Here is an 8,117-nt window from a genome sequence, read left to right on the forward strand (position 1 = left end):
CCTCCAAAAAGGAGATCACCCGATCACCACCTAAGAAAATAAAAACCACACAAGACATAGGGTATTACGCTCTCGGCGGCCCGAACCTGTCTAAACTTTTGTGTTCCTTGAACCTTCGAGTTTCTGATCTCGACGACACCCTATCTACAAACTGATCATCTCGGGGGTATCCCTTGGTGGGTGCGGCAGTAAAACACCAATAGGATAGAATATATTTTGATAAAATTATTTATTTGTCAATAGGTATTCGAGGTCATGATAAGAGAGAGGAGTCTTCCAAGTATATTAGACTAGAGAACCAATGTATGTGCCGAGCTCTCATGAAGATCAGTCTCAAAGATGGGTTCTACTACATCAATGAATTTGAGCCTGAGCACAACCATATTCTTGCTATTGAAGACCAAGACCCGATGACATGCGTTGAAGATACTTGATATTAACAATATAAAAAATTCCTGAGCAATACATACTGAAAAGATGGACGATTGATGCAAAAGTTCTTCATATCAAGAGAAATTCTGAGACACAAGAAGATCCCAAAATAAAGCTATCACAATGTAGAAAAGAGTTATCTAGAATGTTTCTTCAATTAGTTTCCCGAGCTGCAGAATCTGATGAAACATACTTTATGGCTGTAAGCAATGCAGAGCAATTAGCAGAAGATGTGGAGAAAAGCCTGGGAAAATGATTTGATCCAGATTTGGATAGTTCGACTCATACACAAGGTTTGCACTGTGCTATAATCTGAACCTGAATAATACTTGTGTTAACATCACACAGCTGCATGACCAAACTGTTATGTATTTTTTTCCAAACAATCAACTTTTTGTAGAAACACAACAGCAAGATGAGGCTATAAAACCAAGAGGCGTCAAGATCAAGGCAAAGGAAGTTTGTGGATCTGAGAGACCAATTGGTGGTTTTGAGAAGACAACATGGCAGCGAAAAAAAACCAAGAATGACCCAAAGGCATCTGATTTTGCAATGAAAGCAAATGCTAGTTCTACATCTAGTTTCGAAAAGACAACATGAAAGAGGAAAAAAACCATGAATGACCCAAAGACATCAAATTTTCATTTTCCAATGGAAGCAGTAACACATTCACATCCAGATAACACTATCTTGGTATAAGATTTCTACGGTATTTACTATTTCAAAGACTTATATGCAGTGCTGATATTAATATTCCTCTTTTGTTGGTATGCATAGCTATTTAGAGACTAGTACACACCAACATCACATACAAATACCACGCTACTATCCGGTTGGATATGCTTTCATGCCTTCATAGTTTGGTCCATTCTTTGGGACTCCTGACCATGGTCAAGGCACACAATCAGGAAATGCTACTCAGTCATTTAATGCAAATCCCAACAATATGTTCTTTAGGACTCATGATCAATGAATCCTATGTATGCAATAATTTATTTTACAAAAGAACTAGACTATCTGTGTCTCATTTTAATTATTCAGTAAGCTAGATTTCATTTAAGCTGCATGAAAGTATAATTGAAATGAACCGGATTCCCGAATCGAGGAATCCGACTCCCTGTATCATCGTGATAGTCCTTGGATCAAGCGCTATCACATACATAACTCATTTCAGGCATAATATCACAGTCATACTCATCATAAGGTCAAACACGGGTTTAATTATTACATAAATCCAAAGGATATGTAGTACGGAATTTATTACAAGCCTCTCGGCTAGGTCGAACAAGCAGAAGGCGCAAAACAGTAGCTAGGTCCTTGGCCGTCCTTCATCTTGGGGAACCTCCTCCACAGGCGACTTGAGCGTAGCTCGGGCCTCAGTCGTACCAACCGTCGTCATTGGGGTCGAACTCCGGATCGGATCCTGCATCGTACCAGGCTATCCCCAAGGAATAGGATAGGTTCACGTCACCATCAGAATGCAAGTGTGGTAGAACCGCCTGAATTATTCCAGCTCAAGTGCGCTAATGATCGCCATACAACTGCAATCAGCTTAACGCACTTCAAACGGAACAATTCTTTGGTCTGTCAGGTCTCCGCCCGATACAACCACGGTTCAACAGGATCGAAGCAGGTTTACCTCGCACGAAGGCGAGTTCACATCACAGAATAGCTCATCAACTTGTAATTTACAACCATACATACATTATTACAAACCAAGTTCAAAGAAAAGTAAATTTATACAAACGGTGTTTAAACTGACAAGCATAACAGCTTGTCCAAATTTACAGCGGAAGGAAAAGTTCACGCGACTACACACGTCGCGAAGGCGGACACCAAGCTTAGCCCTAGGCCTGGTGTCACTCCGGAGGGTCACTGCCGGCCGGGGACGGGTCCCACTCCACGGACCAGCCAAAAGGAACGGACGTTGGCCACACAAGGTTGTCCGTGGGATTCTCGAAGGTCGTACCTGAAATAGATATTGGCAAGGCTGAGTATTCTAATACTCAGCAAGGCTTACCCGGGGTTGGGTATACTTTAGCCCGTAACTAGACGAATGACGGCATTGTAAAGGCTCTGGGTTTATTTTCAGCTGAAAAGCAACAAAGAGTATGAACTACTTTCAAGTTTTAGCTTTCGTCTTCTAGTTGAGTATTTATTCTAGATTAGCACCTACACTAAGCAAGCAAGGTAGTGATTATCATCCATCAAGATTATCCATCATTTGTTACACTTCTTACTCTATATGGTAAAAGGGATAAGCAGTCTCATGCATCGTGAGAGGCGGACGATTCCTGAATCGAGATTCAACCTTGCAAGGTAAACCTAACACACACGCTTGGAACATCCAAAGATCGTTCCGAAGCAACCGTTTGCCTTTCATTCCGACTCGTGGACAGGCCACCACAAGTGACATGTAGGACCGTACGCACATCACTCGTGCAGGACATACGTCTGTAGCGCGACTACAAAACCCGTATTCCTGTCTGCCATGCAGAACGTACTCCCACAGGTCGGTGCGTGTGAACATAACATAAAGATCGAGTGGTGGGAGGTATGTCCACTTACCGGGCCGATTGGTTACTAGGCTTACCGCTTTACCATATTTCGCGGCATGTGGCTAGTACTGTTCAAACGCTTAGCCACCACTACCACACACATCGACCTTATCAACTTTTAACGAAACAGACAGGGTAAACTTCCAGGTCATGATACAGCACATGACCCTGTCCGTCATCCTTATAGTGGTTGCAGAATAGTAAACATGCAACTCCTATATCGCGCGAGTGATAGGAAATCACCCGACTTCTACCGGTCCTATTAGCGGAGCATCTATCCGATAAGGACTCAGGAGCATTACATTGGATTCCTAGTATTCATGCACCTAGGGTTTCATTACAACTCCTCAACTTAATGCATAAGTATAGATAAATAGACATAGATTGCGGTGTAAATAAAGTAGTGGGTTATGTCCGGGGCTTGCCTTCTTGAGTAGGGTTGGGGGCAGGAGTGTCAGAGGCTTCCGAACTCGGGTTCGGGGCTTCAGTTAGTCCCTCGATGACTTGTGTTGGGTCTTCTGGAAAGCCTTGATCTTGTCCTAAGACCAATTCATAGTCCCCGTCGTCGAGCGTCGTTGATTCTATATGAGATGCAATAAAGTAAGTAAGGTGAAATTTAAATTTTATATTTCAAATGTTATATCTCATCCAATTAGCACACCAGAATTCATAAAATAAAGAGAGTTTAGGTTTAAAACATTATTTATAAAGGAATCACAAAGATATTGTGGGGTTTGTTGCAAACAAGAACTAAAATATTTAAATTAAATTTGAAATGAACCAAAATTTAAATTCATAACTTTAAATAAAAGATCATAGGTTTTGGAAATTTGATTATACATTAAGCATTAAATAATATCACATTAGGGAATGACGGTAAACCTTAATTAGAAAGGGTTATACAACAGGTTGAGTTAATATTTCAAATTTGAAAGTCCAAAATAAAAAGAAGTTAAGTTTAAATCAAATTTGAGTTTGAAACTTTGCACAAAGTTACCTAGAGCTTATAGAACATTCATGCCAAATTTCATAAGCAACAAAGCATGAAATATCAAGGTTAAACATAAACTACCCCTTAAACTTAGGTTTAAAATAGAGGTAAAAGTATTTTGTTTCAAACTAAACTTTATTAACAAAAGTTATAGAGTTTGAAATCTAGTTTCTAACAAAACTAGTTTTGTCATTTTTGAATTTTTCTGCGAATTGCTATGAATTTTACAAGACAGAACATGTACACACATGAAATAACAACCACTCTTTTACAAACCAGTCCCTACATTTAGCAGATAACCCCCTGGAAAGAAAACAATCAACGCAATTGAGTCCAATAGCCATGGCCGGCGGTGGGGGCTCGGGTCCGGCCAAATTCCGGCCATAGGGCTCGCCGGCGGTGAGGGGCAAGGGGAGGGAGAGCATGAGGGAACCCTGAGCTACACACCGGTGGTCTTGGAGGGGCTCGAGGTGGCCGGAGGAGCGCTGCCCACGGGAGGCCGAGCCGGCGGCCGGAGGTGTGCGGCGGCGGTGGAGCTCCGGCGTCCGGGGGAGGAAGGGCCGGGCTGGGGAAGACGCAGTGGAGGATGGGGGAGCTGATGGCGCTACTGGTTCGGGGAGGGAGAGGGCGAAGGGGAGAGTCCCACTACGGACCGAGCTGGGCGGCGCTAATGGAGGAGGCGGCGGCAGTAGGGCGCACGCGAGCAGGTCTGGGCAGATTTTATAGGCAATTGGAGGGAAGGAAGGGAGCCAGGGCGAGCTGAATTTCGGCCTTGAGCCGCTACGGGGGGGGGGGGGGGTGAACCAGGGATCGCGGCGGCGGCAGAGGCATCGGCGGCGGCGGCGCTTGCAGACCCGCAGGCGACGTGGTGCTTGGGCAAGGCGCCAGCAGGGGGAAATAGAGCGGTGGGAAGGCAGGAAGGTGACGCGTGGGCGAGGGCGAAGCTGGAGGTGGCCGGCGGCGGCCGGAAGTAACGCGCTGCACCGGCGGTAGAAGTGCCAGGGGAGCAGAGCAGAGGGCAGAGGCGCCAGGAAGGAGAAGAGGGAAAGAATAGAGCCGGGGACTGTTTTGCAATATCAGAGAAAAATAGGGACCTCACTGTAAAGAGCTTGCAACTTTTAAACCAGTGCTCAAATGGAGATGGTCCAAAAAGCAAAAGTGCATAATTTTTCAAACTCTACAACTTCTCTTTAAGGTTTATCTGCAGTTGAGCAACAGTTTTGAAGATATTTTAGACTTAGTAATATTTTCAAAGTTTATGTAAATCCTATAGATAAAACTACTTTTACACATATACCCAAGGGTAATTTCTCATGTTTTTGCAGTTTAACCAAAAGTTACCATCTTTTGCAAAACAACCCTCATGCTTTTAAACTTTTCCCTCCATATCCGCCCATTTTGCACAAAAGGACCTCTAGTTAAAAGTAATTTATTTAAACAACACTTTTTTTTCCTTAACGTTGCACATATTAAACACACCTTTGCCATAAATTGCACATAAAAACATACCAAAACTCTAGGGTGTGACCATGCTATTTACCTGAGTGTCACAGCCTTCCCCCCTAAAAAGAATCTCGTCCCGAGATTCCGAAGCAGGATGGAATGGAAAGATCAAGCTCGGAGATTGGCTTGGAAGAAATCGGGAAAGTTATGCTGAAGATAAGATTCAGTTTCCCATGTTGCTTCTTCTTCCGTATGATGATTCCATTGAATCTTGTACATTCTGATGGTTTTTCTTCTGGTGCTTCTCTCTTTAGTGTCGAGTATTCTGATTGGATGCTCTGTATAGGTCAGATCCGGTTCAATTTCGACAGCTTGGGCATCGATGATTTTGGTAGGAATCTTAACACACTTTCTGAGTTGGGATACATGGAAGATGTTATGGATGGCTGCTAGTTGAGGAGGAAGTTGAAGACGGTAAGCTACGGGGCCACAGACTTCAAGGATTTCAAAGGGGCCGATGTATCGAGGAGCAAGTTTCCCTTTTACACCGAACCTTTGAACGCCTCGGGTAGGAGATACTCGAAGATATACGAAGTCTCCGGTCTGAAACTGTAATGGTCTTCTTCGTATATCAGCGTAGCTTTTCTGTCGAGATTGGGCGGCCTTTAGATTGTTCTGGATAATCCGTACCTTATCCTCTGCTTCCATAACTAGGTCGGGTCCAAAGACTTTACGCTCGCCGGTTTGTGACCAACTCAAAGGAGTTCGGCATCGATGACCATATAGTGCTTCGAACGGGGCCATTTTAATACTTGTCTGATAGCTGTTATTGTAAGAGAATTCTGCCAGTTACAAGTATTTATCCCAGTTTTTGTCAAACTGAAGTACACAAGCTCTAAGCATATCTTCTAGAATTTGGTTTACCCGCTCAGTTTGCCCATCTGTCTGAGGATGATAAGCGGAGCTTCGAATTAATTTAGTTCCAAGAGCCCCATGAAGTTGTTCCCAGAACCGAGCAACGAATTGTGCTCCACGATCAGAAATGATCGTTTTAGGTATTCCATGAAGACGAACAATTTGATCTAAATAGATCTCAGCATACTTTTTGGCAATATACGTAGTATGCACGGGAAGGAAATGTGCAGTCTTGGTTAATCGATCAACGATTACCCAAATAGAATCATGCCTCAGAGAAGTGTTGGGCAGGTCAACAATAAAGTCCATACTGATATCCTCCCACTTCCACGAGGGAATGGGTAGAGGTTGAAGGATACCAGCAGTTTTCAGATGACTGGCTTTGACTCTTTGGTAGATATCACATTCTGACACATACTTGGCAATCTCTCGTCTCATACGAGTCCACCAAAAATTCTGTTTCAGATCCTGATACATCTTTGTACTGCCAGGATGCATAGAGAATTTAGAGAGGTGGGACTCGTCCATTATTTGCTTACGGAGCTTATGGTCCTTAGGTACAACAATACGTTCGTTGAACCATAAAACTCCTTCAGGATCTACTCAGAAGCATTTATACTTCCCTTCTCCTTGCGTTATCTTCTGTTTAATGATTCTGACCCCTTTATTACGCTGTTGCGCTAGAACAATACTATCTTTAAGTGTGGCTTCAACCGAAAGATGGTTTAAGTCACCTTGGAAAATGATCTCTAGGTTGAGCTTTCTCATTTCCCAACAGAGAGTCTCGTTGAACGCTTCAACAGATAGGCAAGAACAATGCGCTTTGCAACTAAGGGCATCCGCAATGACATTGGCCTTGCCTGGATGATAATGCACTTCCAAATCATAATCTTTGATAAGTTCTAGCCAGCGCCTTTGCCTCATATTCAGATCTGCCTGGGTAAAGATATACTTGAGGCTTTTATGGTCAGTATAGATATGGCACTTTGTACCCATTAGATGGTGTCTCCAGATCTTTAGGGCATGAATAACAGCTGCAAGCTCGAGATCATGGGTAGGGTAATTCTGTTCATGAACCCTAAGTGCTCGTGATTCATATGCAATTACTCGGTTGCTTTGCATAAGTACATAACCAAGTCCAGTTCCCGATGCATCACAGTAGATGTCAAAAGGTTTTGATATATCTGGTTGAGCTAAGTCTGGAGCAGTCGTAAGGCGATCCCTGAGAATATGAAATGCATCTTCGCATTTTTGATCCCATGAGAATTTCACACCTTTCTTTAGTAGTTCGGTCATAGGTTTGGCTATTCTGGAAAAGTCAGGAATGAAGCGACGATAATAGCCAGCTAGACCGAGAAAACAACGAATCTGATGGACTGATGTTGGAGGTTGCCAATCCGTCACTTCTTGTACCTTACTGGGATCAACGGATACTCCATTACCGGAAATAGTATGGCCCAGAAATTTACTGTATTTAACCAAAACTCGCACTTGGAAAATTTGGCATACAGATGATGGTCTCTCAATCGCTGAAGAATAACATGAAGATGCTGGGCATGATCTTCTGAATTTTTAGAGTAGATCAAGATGTCATCAATAAAAACTACGACAAATTTGTCGAGTTCTTGCATGAAGACGGAGTTCATAAGGTACATGAAATATGCTGGAGCATTGGTGAGACCAAACGACATAACCAGATACTCATATAGACCATATCTGGTGGAAAAAGCTGTTTTGGGAATGTCACTGGGCCGAATCTTAATTTGATGATAGCCGGA

The sequence above is a fragment of the Panicum hallii genome, chromosome 4, assembly GCF_002211085.1.
Source record: "Panicum hallii strain FIL2 chromosome 4, PHallii_v3.1, whole genome shotgun sequence".
In the NCBI taxonomy this organism is placed as follows: domain Eukaryota; kingdom Viridiplantae; phylum Streptophyta; class Magnoliopsida; order Poales; family Poaceae; genus Panicum; species Panicum hallii.